This window comes from Amblyomma maculatum, chromosome 11 (genome assembly GCF_055883805.1).
Source record: "Amblyomma maculatum isolate TAMU_Amacu chromosome 11, ASM5588380v1, whole genome shotgun sequence".
NCBI classification, from domain to species: Eukaryota; Metazoa; Arthropoda; class Arachnida; order Ixodida; family Ixodidae; genus Amblyomma; species Amblyomma maculatum.
Window position 1 is genome coordinate 9,438,815 of NC_139354.1, and position 13,284 is coordinate 9,452,098.

A 13,284-nucleotide genomic window follows, 5' to 3' on the forward strand; every position below is an offset into this window, starting at 1 on the left:
GGGATTTTAGCACTAAGAAGTTTAACAAAACAGGCAAAAATAAACAATAATTGCAGTGCAAGTTGAATCTCTTCTTCACAATACTTGCTAATTATGAACACTATTAGCCTGCACATATCGCTTTCAACAATTCCACGGGAACACCCCATAATAGAGCTAACTGCTGCGCCAAAAGTGCATAATAACGTTTCTTTTTTTTTTTTTTTTGCCCCGTAAATTACGCAAATAGAACTCTGCAGAGTAGTTGGTAATCTCACAGCCTTTACTGGAAAATGTCTGCAGTTTGCGGGGGTAGCAATGCTATCGGTTAACCAAAATTGATATCTCTATTGCTTTGTTTTTTATCTTGCAGTTTGTGTAGAAAATAGCTGAGAATTATTTCTTTCTTTATTTGCTCTGAATAAATGAGTGATTGCATTCAGCTTGTGGAAGCTTTCACATTTCACCTGTATTTCAAGGCACCCATTGCTGTAACAGTCCAAATCGTGACTTACAGTACCTTCAAATAAAAATGAAACAAAAATACCTTACACTTATACGACGCCAGGCAGTTGCTCCGGTGACGAAAACTGCAGGGCTGCCATAAACATGTGGTCAAAGAAACAGTTCTAAGCGCTTGCTGGGATGCAAATGCATAACAATATGGGAGTCAATGCAGCCTATGCAGTTTCGTCTTTTTCTTCATCTCTTCATTCTTGCTCTTCTATTCACTGTCCTTTCAGGATCATGAGTGGTAAACGTCTATATAGTCCTTGAGAAGAAGAGAACGATCTCTGTTTATCAAATAATTGCGATTATGATTTAAAGGCGTCCAATTTGAGCTTCAGTCTATCTTCCTAGGAAGACCCGTATGAATAAGCTCGAAGGTCTCTATAATGTGAGCGTCACTAAATGGGACACGGCAGTACACTATTCTCATTGCTCGAATAGTGATCGTGTAACCGTGAAGTGGCGAAGCAATCCAAAAATCGCAGACACACCGGATTATAGTGACGCCTCTCAGTTTCCTGCTACGGCAGCCACGTCCCAATTCTCGCGTGTACAGCGTCCGCTGAGAAAGGAATACTGTTCCGTCGGCTGATACTCGCCAGAAACAACAAAACACACCGTTCAATTAGTGTGTGTGTCTATCGTTGAAGACTAGTTTCTAGCGCAATCCGACAGGAGCAGGCATGTTCGTTCACATAGTTTGTATGTACCGTTCAACGTTTCATTCCTTTAGTGCAAACTGAGACAAGCAACTAGAAAGCGCAATATGGTATTGCTCTTTTTGTGGGGTGGTGGTGGCGAACTCTTTTAATTCGCCCCAAAACAGGGGACCAGTCAAAGGACCGGTTGCGCTGGCTTAGAGGAGGTCGGCGGGGTTCCCTTGTGATGTCGCGGCCTCCATCGCGCGCTGGATCAGCCAGCGTTGGTCTGCTGGCTCGGAAGTACGCAGGAGAGATTCCCACGTCTCTGGGGTGTTTGAGCTGTCTGTGTTATAGTGTGTACAAGTCCACGCCACGTGTATGAGAGTGGCCGGAGTTGAGCCTCATTCCAGCGTGTAAGCATTAAGCTAGGGGAGAAGAAGTAATAGCAGGTGTCACCAAGAAATGCTGCCATCTCTCACCTTGGCAGCAGAGAAAGAGAAAATTTGTATGCTATTTAATTTGACAGCGTGCTTTCTAACCGTGCTAATCAACACACGACTGGGCATTGCGCACCTCTCTTCCGCCCTTGTAAACAAAGCCAATAAATCAACAATGGCAGAAACACGGAACTCCGGCGACCGGATAGTCATCCTCGTACACCATCCAGGCCGTAATGCAAGCCTCTGTCTCTGACGCAAACCCATCGTTAGCGCCCAGTCCCCAAAGTTCAAACGCACACACGCTCCCAACAGTGCATCGTTATCGTTATTACCCCGGAACACAGTGCAACGCCACGCTCAGTCTGTTCTTGGAAACAATGACTAGTGCTCCTTTTTTGTACTCTTCGTTCGCAACCCGACTGCATTCAACTATCGCTATTGATTCTTTCTTCCTCGCTTCAGTATTCTTTTTCTGTGTGTGTATGTGTACTTGCGATGTGTTCGCTGAATGCAGCGTGGCCGAGTGTTGGAAGACGCAGTTAGTCGGCGCCGCCGGCGCCATATACTACGGCGGCCACTGTTCAGACAAATGAGCATTTCTCACAGCAGAAGGAAGAACTCGGGGTCTTTCGCGCACGACGTTGGCCCAAGGTCAAAATGGCAATCAAAAAAGATTCTAATAATCGAGCACCCAACCTCTGCCGCAACCTCTATCGCGCCTTCCATGTCACTACGCTCCCTTGTCCCTTTGTCCAAATGAACTTGGCCTTGATGAAAGCGCGCAAGGGTGACCTTCGTGTTTTGTCAGAGTTTCATAAGGCCCCAGGTGCATGCCTTAGCTTGGTAGACTTGTGAAACAAAAAAAAAAAAAGGTTTTCATTAACATCATTGTTAATGACTGAAAAATGTTCGGGGTGAAAATATTAGCAACAGTTTTCGTAGTTTGGTGGCAGAGTGGAAATGCAGGTCCTATTGCGCCAAACAAAGTAATTGTTACTGTGGTTAAGAATGCACAGTAACAATTATTTTATCTAGGAGCGTAGACATCAAATTTTGGTGGCATTTTTCTTCTTCTTAATGATGCGTACGATATTTCTTTATATCAATCCGCACGCGGTTTTCGCCTACGACCGCTAATAATTTATTATCAATTTTCTTTCCTCACCGGTTCCGGTTTCAACAGCAGAGCGATGGCTGTGACGTCACAATCAAGTCTTGACGCGTGGCATGAAAAAACAGCAATATAATAGCTGATTATTCACTTGTAGTAATCCCTGTTCTTGAGGCAGGCTGAATTTATCATTGAAGTGAATTCAAATGACATATGAGTGATTATATCGCTGTTTTACCTAGACCTGACTTTGAAGTCACACCTGCCGCTCGGCTGTTGAAACCGACACTGAAACAAGTGAGAAAAGATATTCGATTATAAATTATTCAGCTGTCGTAGGCGAATATGACGAGATAGTCTGTGTACAGTAATGTCTTAGGCTTCATTACAAAAGATAAAAGGATAAATGATCGACACCTAAAAATTAGGTGTCGATATTTCCTTAAATATGCAAAGGCGCAAAAATAACAGGACGAGCACGAAGAAAACTGGAAGACGAAGCACATTGCGTTTGACCTGTTCATAGCGACTTTGAATATTTAAAAATGTGCAAGCCGAACAGCAAGTTCTCTTAAGCTGTAATTGTTTCGATTGATAAATATTGTGGCCTTACAGACTCGTTTACCACGCGTGGGCTGAAACCGTACACTGTTGTGTGCGTTGCAAACAAAGGAATTCACGGGTACCACTAGCATCAGAAAGTATAAATGTTTAAAACAAGTGACTCAACACAAAGCAACACTTTCTGACGTCTCTCACACAGTTTTTGAAATATATATCCAAAATATCGGAATAGGCTTTGTCCTTACAGTGGCCAGGAAATGTGTGTGTTTAAATGTCAACATTCATTGAATTATGATTGGTATGGTATTGAAAGAATGTGTTTTCGGATACTAATATGCATTATTATTAGTCCTTTAAAGATCAGTTAGTATAAAACTGTGTCTGTGACTCCTTTTTCTATTATTTCATTATGTTCATGAAGCAAGTAGCCATTTATTGACGACATTTGCACTTCACTTCGACATGTTTCCTTAAATTGCATAGTTTTTTTATATATATATACAATTCCTGCATATTCATTCATTAGCGCGGTGATGCGGTTAACTTGCGACACTGACAACTAGGAAGATTTCACATTGTGTATGGCCGCCTTCTCAGCGAGCTTGAATATGCCTAATTCACTCGTTGTGAATACGGCTCAATATTTATGAACATCCATCAAAAGAGAGTCATCACTCTATAGCGTTAATATTTTTTTTATATTTGATAATTTTGCCGTTAAGCACAGTGAGAAATACAGGGCGGATGTATGTACAAGGTCGTCCACTTCTAGCTGAAAGACGATCGCTGTCTGCAAAGCGCCATTTCGTCCGACCTTGCGGCGCAGTGAAGCTCAATTAAAAGGCTACGCGAAGCCCCACCGCCAGGTGGCTTTGCCTTTGCATCACTCTGCGTCCATATGCGGCCGCGTCGGATGCAATGGTGCTTTGAAGACAGTGAGCGCATTTCTGTTAGAAATGGACGATCCTGTATATGACGTAAGTACTGCCCCCTGTCGTTCGCTGCTGGCTCCATTCTGTTGTCGTCACGGACATATTTCGTCCGCATACACTCCAGAAGTGCCATGTTTGAGCCGACTGAACTGTTTGGCTTTCTTTTCTGTTACGCTTCTCAGTAGACCGATACACCAGGCATCATCGCCGCTCTTTTCAATTCTTATTTTTTTCCCCACTGTTCTACAGTTCTACGCGTAAGTCCTTTTACGTTTTCAGATTTCCTCTCTGAGACTTGAAAGAAAAAGGGGAAAGACTACGCCATACGTCTATTGTAACAACAACTTTCTAAATCACGACGTTTTCGGAATATTTCAGCCACCGTACAGTAAGTGCAGTAAGTCCGCTTAGCTCGGAGAAAATTTCCCTGCGAAAGTCCATATCGTATCCATTTTTTGTGCACTATAGAAATAACTACCCTCTTTCTTATGCAGCTTTAAGACGTCTTGCGACGTTCCTTTCACATTTTCGAGTGAAGATTTTTCTTTACCATACTGTACAAGAGCTGCGATGTTGCAACAGTTGTGTTAAGAATGTGCATGAAAGCCAGCTTACATAAGGCAAGGATCTCAATTGCACAGTTATTAATTTACCAAAAAAATTTATTTCCTCTTTCTGCCTTCATTTAGTAAAAGTGAACTTGCTTAAGGGCTAAAGGCTGGGCTTTAGGCGGCTCTGATTCTAATCGCGTTAGTACCGGCTCCTTTCATGAAACTGTTTTGCAGTTTAGTGGAATCGCTTACTAAAATCTTAGGCTGTGCTATGACCAATCGCTTCCCCTCCGAGACACGTTCGCTTGTGAAACACTTTTGAGGCTGACGCAATATGCACACTTAATTTCAGAAGCCTTCAGACCACATAATTTACTTTTTTTTTGTTCTTGCATTTGAGCACTTAATACACACTTGGGATCAAAATACCTTGACTGGTAAGAACAAGGGCTTTCTTCATCTTAGAGGCTCAGAGCTCGATTTCTATCACAAATTAACTGAGCCTCAAAAGCACACATCTGGGCCTCAAGAAATTTGACCAAGGCTATACGCTCAATGTCACTGCGTTTTAAATCTCTCACCCTCAATATTTCTGCGGAAAACGAAAAAGTGCGTTTTGGTTTGGCTGTCAGTTTTCAGCATAATCGTTGATGAACTAAGGCCGCGGTCATTGCCCCTTCGAGCAGAAAGATACTGCTTTTGGTTTACGAACATCTGGAGTGACTTGTAGACGTGCTTGTTTACGAAGCTAATGCCACAAACACCGCCAATGGCTGCCGAAGCGACTAATACACACCGTACCCCTGATCATCTGCGCTTCGAAGAACACGCAACAGACCTCCGAAACGAGTACGAGGCATAAGTCACGTACGACGGGCACGCCACTCCGACATATGGTCGGCTCTAATTGCTGACGTGCTGGCGCAGTCTTCGACTTGTTTTGGCACGAGTCGGCCGCTACACTAATCGGCTCCGGTAGTGCGATCGAACAGCGCAGACGGCAGAATACAGGAAACAAAAAAAGCCCAATATGCAACGCCTGCATCGCTGCAGACGAGACAAGCATCGATAGATTCCTATTAGCAGTCGTCAGAAGCAGACTGCAACTATTCTTCCCTTTGGTTTCTATAGTTACTGTCGTATTACGCTTATATTTGCTCTTTCCTATACTTTTCTTGGCGTTTCTCTGCCTCGTGTGGTTCTATTAAGTTGCGGTACACTATACTGCAATTCGCGCCCTTCTTTGCTATTATATTTTTCACCAGAAAATATTTAACGGCCACTGAAATAATGATAAATAGGAGGATTTGAACCAGCACCCAGTTTCTCCTTCGTATTTATTGCTGTTTGTCTGTCTACTTTATCATCCATTTTTGTTTTTCTTCTTTTCAGCAAAATTGATTCGGTTTTTCAACTCGCTCTTTGTGCCAGCGCCAACCGAAAACCGAAAGCAGCTCCTGCTTTTGTGTATTTCTTCCTTTCCCCGCTCCTTGACCAAACCAAGAGCTGATGAATCGCATCTTCAATTTCTCCCACCCGCATACGGGTGTATTGTTGGCATAAAAGAAATGACTTTTTACAAGATTTAGCTTTCCTTTTGCTTGTCTCTTCGGTGAGCTTCAAAAGCCGTTGACCGTCCAAAAGGATTCGGGGCATGCAAGCCTTGTCTGGACTAGTTCGGGAGGCTCTACCCGTGAGTTCAGAAAACCTTCGCGCCTGACTGATCAAGCCCCCTCCTAGATTTCGCGGTCCTTTCCGAAGAGTAATCGTCTTTTTGATGTCTGCAGCAGGTATTGAAGTAAGGTTTCTACTAAAGTCACTCTAAAGCGGCTTTCAATTCAAGTCGCGTCTTTTCTGGCCTCTTTTACGTGGCTTCCTAGAAGTCGCCTTGTTGAAATGGTTTCCACTTCTTAAAAGACCCTGTGAAACGATTCGGAAAGCGATACTGTCCTGCTTTTTCGTTTCAATGCTGCTGCTGTTCCGTAGCAAACACCTGGCATTTGTGATGCGTTGTGCTTTTTTTTTTTTTTTTTTTTGCATTTTGATTTGTCTTTGAAGTGGAGGTGGCACTTGCAAGGAGGGGAAGGGGGGGGGGGGGGACTGCAGAGGTCCGTCCAAGCAGTGATAGAGTCGACACTTTTACTTAGAACAGAGAAATTGAGGCAATTCAGGGACTTGATGCTTTAGTTGTTAATGTCTGGCAACAGCTCTCCGGAGGCACCTATGGCAGGCACGCCCAAAGTGCCACATTTCATCGAATGTCTGGCCACAGCACTGGAGCATTCTTCAAACGTGGGCTTCGCGAATTTGGCAACCGAGGTGAGTGTGATATCGAAAGGTAATGCTGTAACCTAACAGGGCGTAGACATAGCTATCACAAAACCAGACAAGTGCTTCGAACGACCACGGCCAGCAGATCTATGTGTAGACGGTTATTTTTCAAAATCTTGATCCGTGTTGCTGTAGCGCCTTAGCAACAGCGAGACACTTACCGGCGAGTTCAAACCTGCCACAAAGTCAAGCGGCTTTGTGTTTGGTGGCCAACGGAAGGACGCAAAAAAAATAAAATAAACTTCGGTGGTGGAGGCTGTGCGTTAAAGAACACCAGACAAACTAATTTAATCCGTAGCCTTCCACTATGACCTGGCTCATAAGCAATGCGCAGCATGGGGAATGAGACCTACCATACCATACTATATCATTTATCATGCCATACCATACAGTACTACACCATACAGCACCATACAGTACTACACCATACCATACCATACAGTACTACACCATACAGTACTACACCATACCATACCATACCATACCATACCATACCATACCATACCATACCATACCATACCATACCATACCATACCATACCATACCATACCATACCATACCATACCATACCATACCATACCATACCATGCCATGCCATGCCATGCCATGCCATGCCATGCCATGCCATAACATGCTACATCATACCATGTCATATCATATAAAAAAGAAGAACCGAACAAGGGTAAATAGGGCACGCCTCAGGTCGCAGATGAGCCAACGTTTCGACAAGTGGACTTGTCTTCGTCTGGGCATAGCGATCATCTCTGGCAGGGGTTTAAATACGCTTTTGCTTCGAAGAAGAAAAGCTGGGGAGGGGGGAAAGTGGGTGCGAAAGAGTGGGGAGGAGAGGATGGGTGAGAAGAAAGTGGGTCATGAAGTAGAAAAAAAAAATCTTGAGTATGTAGTACTTATCAGCCATGGAACCAGGGATTCTGTAGCCTGCAAAAGAAGTAACAACGGCAGTACCAGGAAGAACAAAAAAAAAAAAAAAAGGGACTACTATGCTGGTTAGGTGATTAGTCTCCACTAAAGACAGTTTGGTGAAGATACACCTTACAAAGGGAGGCTATTCAAAGGGCCCTGATAAGGCATATATCTAGGGAGACAATTCTTAAAAGGAGGGGGTAGGGCGGGGAGTACATGGTCCCAGGAATAATCGCAGAGTAAAAAATAATAATAACCTTAAGTGTTTAGCTCAACCTGGAACCAGCTAAACACTTAAGGTTATTATTATTTTTTACTCTGCGATTATTCCTGGGACCATGTACTCCCCGCCCTACCCCCTCCTTTTAAGAATTGTCCCCCTAGATATATGCCTTATCAGGGCCCTTTGCATAGCCTCCCTTTGTAAGGTGTATCTTCACCAAACCGTCTTTAGTGGAGACTAATCACCTAACCAGCATAGTAGTCCCTTTTTCTTTTTTTTCTTCCTGGTACTGCCGCTGTTACTTCTTTTGCAGGCTACAGAATCCCTGGTTCCATGGCTGATAAGTACTACATACTCAAGACTTTTTTTTTTTTTTTCTACTTCATGACCCACTTTCTTCTCACCCATCCTCTCCTCCCCACTCTTTCGCACCCACTTTCCCCCCTCCCCAGCTTTTCTTCTTCGGAAGCAAAAGCGTATTGAAACTCCTGCCAGTGATGATCGCTATGCCCAGACGAAGACAAGTCCACTTGTCGAAACGTTGGCTCATCTGCGACCTGAGGCGTGCCCTATTTACCCTTGTTCGGTTCTTCTTTTTTATACCGTGCAAACCATCTTCTTCCTTTCGTTCTACCATGTCATATCATGCCATATATGCAAGCCACAGATATTGCCTGATTCGATCAATGTTTGGAACTGATGGTTTAGTTGGTACTTGTATACGCTGCGCATCACAGTTCTCTTACGAAAGAGTCTCCATGTCAGATATTACAGTGTTGCTTGAGTCAATATTTAAAAAAAATTGAAGCCGATGTAGGAGTAGAACAGAAGTAAAATGGGGTGAGCGAATATTGAAAATTTGGAATCACATCCACTACAAACACGTAGGAAATGTGCCTACGTATATCGAACATTTGGTGAGGAAACAAAAATTGGAAGAGTAGAGCAGCCAAATGTATTTGGCCCTGCATTTTCATTTTAGAATGTCACGTTGTTCTCACAATCGAAGTAAACAAAAACCAGCCTCACTCAGCACTATGCAAAAATAAAATAACACGAAGAAATACATAGTAATTATTGAAACGGCTTCAAAAGGGAGTTAACGCAAGGGCCGCTGTCTGTTCTATTCACATATTATCGTTTCGTGCAAAAGGAGCTGCCCAACGGAGCCGACAATGTTGGCAGTTCCTTACGAATCGATGATGCCATCTTATCTCGTGACGTTGGACAACCTGGAGACCACTCAGGGTCTGGCCGTGTCGCCTACCAGATGCTAACTCCTTCCAAAGACATGATTGTAACTTTTGGAAACTACCAAGCTTCAAAACAGGGCTGCATGGGTCCAGGCGATTGTCTCCTGCCAACTAGCGCCTATCACAGGGCACAGTAATTGAGTTTTAGAAGCTGCGATGATCCTAACGCTTGACCCCACTGACGCTAGTCAAAATCTTTATTTTTATTATTATTTTTAGATAGTGGTACGTACTCTCTCGCGCTAAAAGTAATGTTCAACGATGCGTTAGTCGCAGTTTGAGAGCGACACTCAGTTGCCACGCAGCAGAAGCTACCGTCGCCGCGAATTTGGGGTGAAACTCGAAAACCACAACAACAGGTTGAGGCCTTTCTTGGCCCAAAAACACTGTTCGGCCCCTCCCCCTTCCCTAAAGTATATTACAAAGTGAAATTTCACACACGTGATACCAATAAAATACCCATATGTAAAAAAAAAAAAGTACTATACGGCAGCAAGTTACAACATGTTGCGACTCAGTTGGGCACGTGAAATCAGAAAGTAATAGTGAGCGAATGGTGGCCAGTAAAGAGCTGCATCTCTCGACAGTAAGCGTAAAGGAGCTGCATTTGAAAGCGTTAGTTAAGTGCAAAAAATATATAGATCGCACATTCAGGTTTTGACGGCTTTTATTTCCGGGTGGTTCTGAAGTCGAGATATGGTTACTTTCTAAGAAGCAGCAATGAGAAAATGCTACAGTGTGGAGAAGCTTTAGGAATGAAATTTGGCGATGGGGCGAAAGCCGACTTAGACTTAGGGAAGAAAGGGCAGTTCAGGGTGAGAAATTGATACTGACAATGGCCGCCAAATGAATTTTATAGCTCCTAGCTGTTTACACTCAATCTTATTGATTTGCCCGGCGTTGTGGTTTCGTGGATACAGCGCTCGACTACCTAAATAAAGGACACGAGATCAAATCGTGGCAGCTGCTTTTCGATATAAACTAAAAGCAGGGTGCCCGTGTGCTGTGCGTTGCCGGCACCCCTTAAAGAACACCGGGTAGTCGAAAATTCCGAAGTCCTTCAGTACAGCGTCCCTAATAGCCAGATTTCGTTTGGGCTGTGAAAAGCTTTCCTCAGCTCTCATAGATTCAAATTTGGCAAATTTTTTTCACTATGGAGATACATCTTTAATCAGTTTAATAAGGCAGGGTTCTCTCCACGGTGGGCGGCAGTAGTTTTGTCACCCAGCCCTGAGGCCAAACCATTAACCAAATTTATTGGTTTCACGTTGTTCATACGGATTCGATACATTTGAAGCCCATTCAAGAATAGGACGAAACAAAGTTTCTTGCATAAGCGATATGACCTCTTTAGAATATAACCATGTTGGGCGCTCAGGTAAACGAACTTTATTTCATTAATGCTACGTTCTCTATGACATGTCCCGTCTAATACTCAGGAAATGAAAAGATGTCTCCTCGTATCTGCGATCTTCAAAGTGGGTGATTGACCGTCTCGTTTTGATCACACACGAAAGATGGGAAATTGAATTTGCTAATTCCGACTCCCAAGCTTAGCAACATCTGTAAGGGACAAGTCCGAGCTGTAAATGACGTAAAGAAAGCGAAGGCAGAATGTGTGGACCGTTTTTCTGGCGACTTGACATTCCGATAATTTGCCAGATGGTTTCCTTTTCCCGCAGTCGGAATATGAACGTCAGCGCAATTGTCTATCGTTGCCAAAATTAGGACGTTTTCGTATATTAAGAAACTTTCGACTGTCAGTTTTTCGAATCAAATAGAACACTAATAAAAAAATAACCGATTCGTAATTAAAATAAAAGATATCTGTTGGGCTTTATAGTAGTCGCATATGCTCATAATAATAACATGAAAAATGAAATAGAGTAAACGGTAAAAAAAAAAAAACAAAAACAAAAAACAAGATAATAAATTGGTAAAGTAGTTGCTTATAATTTGCTTATAATGGCGCCTTCCTAAAATACATAGGTGAAAATAGCTACCTCATTATGATATGGTACCTGTAATTAGGCGCTGGGGGTCGGCTATTCAAGGAAACAGTAGAAGATGAAAAAAAAAAAACATTATCTAGTGGCGCTCCTATTGAAAGCGCAGCGCACAGGGTCTCTTTGTGTGCGACCAATCTATGGCGGTTATTTGTTCAGCTAACAGAAGCTGGGGAGCTTAGATAGAGCTCCTCCACTGACCAACTTCTGAGGAGAAAAGAACCAATCCTTAGAGGAACAATCTGAGTAATTCTTGGGAGGCACATACTCGCACGTTTCACTTGCCGTTTACCAGCCTAAGAGCCGATAACCTATACTCTAGTGGAAACGTTAAAAGGAGGGTATTGCGTTAGCCATCAGCCATAGGCATCACAACGTTAACTCTCTTCTGTCGAGATTTTGTCACAGCACTGTTCAGACAGACCGAAAGTCCCCAAGGCCCACTTATTGCGCGGTATAGTTTGCTAAATGGCAACTTAGGGCGCTTGATTGCTCCCATAAACGAACAAAGCTTAGCTATAAAGCATGACCAGCATCGCAATGGCTTCAAAATGAGAACATGTGATATCATCGAATCTTCACGCAGCTTCTATTTGCTTCCGTTTTTTTCTTTTTTTTGGCAGAAGCACAGAGGCACAGTGACTTCTCCTCCAAACACTGCCTCTCTATTGAAGCTACACGATGAGCTTTCTTCCCTCTTCAATCGTTCTTCCTCACATTGGTGCATCTAACGAAAACGGAGATTTTATATTTTGTTCAGGACTCTGGTAGTATTTGATATGGAAATAAAATGTCCATGGAGCGTCTCTGCTGCTGATGGTAGGCCAAGGAACCTAAGTTTTTAGTTGCTCCTCTCAGTTTTCCCGAACTTTTCTTTTTACATTGTGGCGCTTTGAAAACAGTTCGCTTATTGCAAAGTATCACATTTATTCACTTAGAAAAGTTGAGCAACTTGTACGATAAGCGAAGGAGCTCAGAAAAGACAAAGACGACGAAGCAGTAGTGGACGACACACAGCGTCTGGTGCATAGCCATGCTATGCCGTGTTTCTTTGTCGACTATGGAGAAGCAGGCAGAATCGGCGTTTGTGCTATAAAGCTTGACTACAATTTTCATTTGTTTGCAATACTGGCTTGTTCATTTGGTTTTAGAGTCTGCAAAGCAATTAAGATAATGAATGATATATTAAACAGAACTTTCATCTAGTTTTTGCTTCTTCCGTTTTATTTTGTGTATCCCTCATCAGAAACTAAAAATTACTTTTAACACATCTTCCAGCATTATTTTTGCAGAACGCCTGTTCGATTGATTTCAGGTCTATTTAAAATAAACAGGCGATCACTAACTTCCATGCACCTTGTAGACATCAGTTACTTTGTGAAAATTTACACCAAACGTTTTTCGCAACCCTGTGAACAAACAAATCTCCCAAACCAAACGTAAACATCTGAAAATTTGTTAAATGCCTACAACGCATATGTGCTTTACACAGAAAAAAAGATACATAGAACAGTAAGAGTTATTGTTCCGTTCAAAGAAGGCAAACGTTTACGGAATATGCTTGAATGAGAAACGCCATTACGGCCCAATTACAAAGGCTACAAAGAGGAGAAAAAAAAAAATCAGAGTGCTGCAAAAAATAAATAAAGCACACAGCTTTCGATAATTCGTCGCGAATAATTATTAGTGCGTAATTATTATTGATTGATTCAGCTCAAATCGGTATTACGTAAAAATAAATCCCATCGGCTCAGCGAGGAGTGATTCTGGTTTGTTGTAAACTTTGAATGTTTACGCTTTAGCACGCAGACTCCTACGT

General features: G+C 42.8%; 1 protein-coding gene across 1 annotated transcript in view; it reads left to right on the top strand.

Annotated features, from left to right (window-relative positions):
- The window catches only part of LOC146172814 (neuropeptides capa receptor-like), a 354,353-nt gene that overhangs the window by 251,472 nt on the left and 89,597 nt on the right, over window positions 1–13,284 (top strand). The window lies entirely within an intron of this gene.